Source organism: Amblyomma mixtum, chromosome 3 (genome assembly GCF_055824585.1).
Source record: "Amblyomma mixtum isolate Tamu chromosome 3, ASM5582458v1, whole genome shotgun sequence".
Taxonomy (NCBI): Eukaryota; Metazoa; Arthropoda; class Arachnida; order Ixodida; family Ixodidae; genus Amblyomma; species Amblyomma mixtum.
The window spans coordinates 326,856,645-326,860,725 of record NC_143014.1 but is presented as its reverse complement, the minus strand read 5'-3'; positions in this window follow the sequence as shown (position 1 = coordinate 326,860,725).

The following is a 4,081-nucleotide window of genomic DNA, read 5'->3' as shown; positions in this document are numbered from 1 at the left end:
TCCAAGTGCCGGGCTCCATACATCGGCGAAACAAAGAACCTCCACCAAAGAATAAGGCAGCATAAAAATGACATCCGGCTAATGATTTCGGAATACAAAACCCTCGCCGAACGTTGCGAGCGCGCCGACCACCCAATAGCCTTCGAGGAGGTGAGCGTCTTGGCCGTGGAGCCAAACCTGTGCAAGAGGCGACATGTGGAGTCGTGGCACATCCGGCTCACAAAGGCGGCGATGAACAGGACTCCAGGAACGCTCCCCTCTGCGTATGTTAGTGGACTGCGCCACGTGCTAACAAAGGGAGATCGAAGGCGGCACCCCGCTGCTGCTGGCACACTTTAGTCACCCCTGAAGAAGGGACCGAGTTGATCCCAAAACGTTGGGCAAAATTAAAATATTGGTTGGCGTCGGTTTTCTCTATCTCAAGAACCCAACCAGACGGACTTACGTCGAAAATGTTTTCGTTAAAAAAAAAAAAACTGGTTCCCAAGAGAAGGGTAGGCAAGCAGCAAAGATAGTTATGGCGCATTTTTAATTTTCTATTGTTTTTAAGATGTGACGCCATTCCCATGTAAAGCTGTGTTAAGTCTACGGTCCTAAAGAGTGAACTGAACGCAGCTGACGCTATCAACGCTGATTTGTGTGGCATTTTGGCTTAAATACGTGTCGCTGCTTTTTCGTTGCATACTCCTCACATTCGAATTCAGGGGTTCTTGTTCTTTCAAGTGCATTTTACACACGAGAGTGCTCAAATTATCGCCATATAAATTAGAGCTACTCATTTTCCCGCAGCCGCTATCAACCGCAGGTCTTTATCTCAAAGCGAGAACATACAATAGTTACTTGGGCACCGTAGTAGGCTCCAGGCAGTCTTTTCTTACCAAATCGTGGTTGAAAGCTGTGTGATTGCTGCACGCTGGACAGCGCCATGCATCTGTCCCAGAGCATTTTTAAAGCCCAGCTATTAGGCGCCCGTTTCTCCGTTGAGCGGCAATACTCGGCCTCGGCCACAGTGTAAGATATATAGGTGAGGACACTGCGCGGGCGGCGCACTGGCCGCAAGCGGCCAGAGAAAGTACCAGCTGCGTCATCCGAACCGGGCCGCTGATCGCAGCACGAGTGTCGATGAAGCGGGCAAACTTCGCCCGAAGAAAGATAACATAAATGAAACATCTTGTTGCGATAGCAACCATGCAGATATCGCACGGCTCGTTTACGTCACAAAAGCCGTTCGCATGGCATGAACTGTTCCTCGCGCTGTCATCAGCAGCATCGTCGTGCCACTTTAAGCAACCTGAGCCCGGTCCCCAGCTTCACGGTGGTCGTCGGTAAAGGCCGATTCACACGACGGACCGTTCGCCCGCGGCCCGCGCACTACGTGTGCATACGTCAGCACTTTGAGAGGCGCGCTGGATGCATGGATGGATGGCGGCCGACAGCGCGCCCCTCAAAGTGCTGACGTATGCACACGTAGTGCGCGGGCCGCGGGCGAACGGTCCGTCGTGTGAATCGGCCTTAAACTGCAGCAGTGGGCCGCAAGTGCTTTGTTGAAAACAGTTAGTGGCTTTCAGTGCAATCACGGTGTTTTATTTTCATTGTTTTGCTTAAACTCACTGAAACCGTTACCTACCGAGCGACAATGAGCAAACGCCTTGGTAAACTGTACAATGTAACTATTCTGGTAGCATACATTGTTAGCAATAGCTCCTGATTAAGAAAAAAAGTACTTCGGGGTTGCCGTTCCCAAGTATCGGCCAATGAGATGTGAGCGATAATATTGCCTTTGTAAATATAAGACAAAATACTTATATGCAGTGCGACGCGCTAGTGGCATGGGTCGGAAAGGCAAGACGAGCAAAATTCAGCAACGAAACAGTGCCGCGCAATAAAGTGTGGTACGAATGAAATGTGTAGCAAAAAGTAAATAAAATTCATTACATTCATCTTGCTACTGCAAACTGTGGCAGAGTCATAGTTTGAGAGCACCCTTGCATCAGTGGCAGAAGCGAATACCAGAATAATATGTTATTGGTGTGTAAATACTGATAAGGTTAACCGTTCCTTATTCCTTACAGAGCAGCGAGTAGAAGTTTAATGCTGCGCTTGATGTTGCATTGTGGTGGAGTGGGTAGCATATCACCCGACAAGTGAGTCATAGTTATTTTACAGTAGCCGCTCTGGAAACATAGTTGTTGCACTTTTAGTTAGAATCAGAATCAGAATCAGAATCAAGAAGTCTTTATTGAGTAACACAAACAAAATGTATACAGAGATATTTGGACCGATGGCCAATGAGGCTAGTAAGCGGTCCAATACAAAATAACATATAGGACAGCAATCACAAACACATTGAAGAAAAACTAAATTGGTAGCCTTGCTTCCATTCCCAAAAAATGTTTCTTGCATGTCAGTTTGAAATTCCTAGCTTGCTTTATTTCAATTGGCAATGAGTTCCAAATTTTCGCTCCTGTAAATTCTATTCGCCTTTCTCCGTACGCATTATGGCAAATAGGAAGGTTAAAATTGCCATTGCTGGCTTGTCTAGTGTTGCGGACGGGAATACTGAATGCACCGAGAGATAAGGGGTAGTTGGTATTTATAATATTATTAACCATAAGAGCTATTTTGTATTCGCGTAAGGTTGTGAATGACATGATTTGCATTGCGTCAAAAATGTTATTGTTAGAACTATTCGAAGAAGGTAATCCCATGGTTTTCAAGGCACGTGTTTGTAGTCTTAGCAATGGTGATAAATACGTTTTGTATATGATTCCCCATGATTCACTGCAATAACTGAGATGACTGTGACATAATGAAAAATACAGTGATCTAAGAATAGCAGGTGGAAAGTGCCGCCGTGCCTTAGCCAAGGTAAAATTAAATTAAAGCAACACATAGCGTAAACCATGTGCGCGCATGAATGCGCTATCGGGAGAAAGTCGGGAAAAAAGCACATCCAGACGAGCGGACAAATCAAGAGCAAGCAAACGACTGAGTCAACGAATAGTATAATAAGCAAGTGCATGGAAGTACGAACTAGCGACGCGCACGAAAGCAAATGCTACAATTATTTAAAGAACTAACGAGCTAACTAGGGAAGGAAGAGCAGGGCGCGCAGCAGGCGAACGAATGAACGGGCCAACTAACGCACGAACCAACGAGCCAAAGGTGAAGAAAACAAAAAAAGACGAGCGATGGTTACATGCTCGGTTATCAGGGCGCTGGCACTTATTCGTGTATCAGGTTTCAAAAACACGCCAGAACTCATCGCCTTCTTCGCCTTCAACTAAACCAACGCGAAGTCGCTGCTTCATAAAACTGCAGTTGGCAACGAAGCGTTAAAGAAAAAAAGCGGCAAAAGTGTTTTCTTCTTTTCATCGGCAACATGTTTCGGGAAAATGACGTTCACAAAGCGCGCATTCCCCATAGAAAAGCATTGCCTCCCACAACGGCCCGGGCCGCTGAGCGAACAGCCATCTCGTGGCACTTCTTGAAACTAGGGTACTTTTTCCAAGAGCGGCGCGGACCGCTGTGTCCTCACTAGAGACCGGATTTTAGGCAAATGCCTATTTTTTTTCAACGCTTCGTAGGCGCACCATTTTTACACATGAGCACGAATTAGGTGTTGACAATATGTTTAATATTCTTTTTATAGTGCCTATAAATGCCTATTTTGGTGTCAGTGCCTATAAATGCCTATTTCCGACGTCGGTGCCTAAAAATGCCCTATTTTACAGAAAAGTGACCTGTAATACGTTGTGGTTTTGCTTTCAGATTGTTGTTTGTTTAGAAAAAAATTTATTTACATATGTACACATGCCAAGGTTACCAGGTACAGTGACATTTTCAAGAACACATGACAATAAGCATGTAAGGCGAGCCAATTAAACAGCTACCATAAACATCTCTAACTAATAAGAATTGCTCGTGGGCGATGTAAAACCGGATAGAATACCTATTGACACAACAGTGAAAAGGCAATAATTTGACATTGAAATATTTAAAAGGATACCTTAGCGCCAGTTTGGCCTAAAAACCAGGACAAGACGACTACTATTCACAGAAATGAAGGGACATGACCATT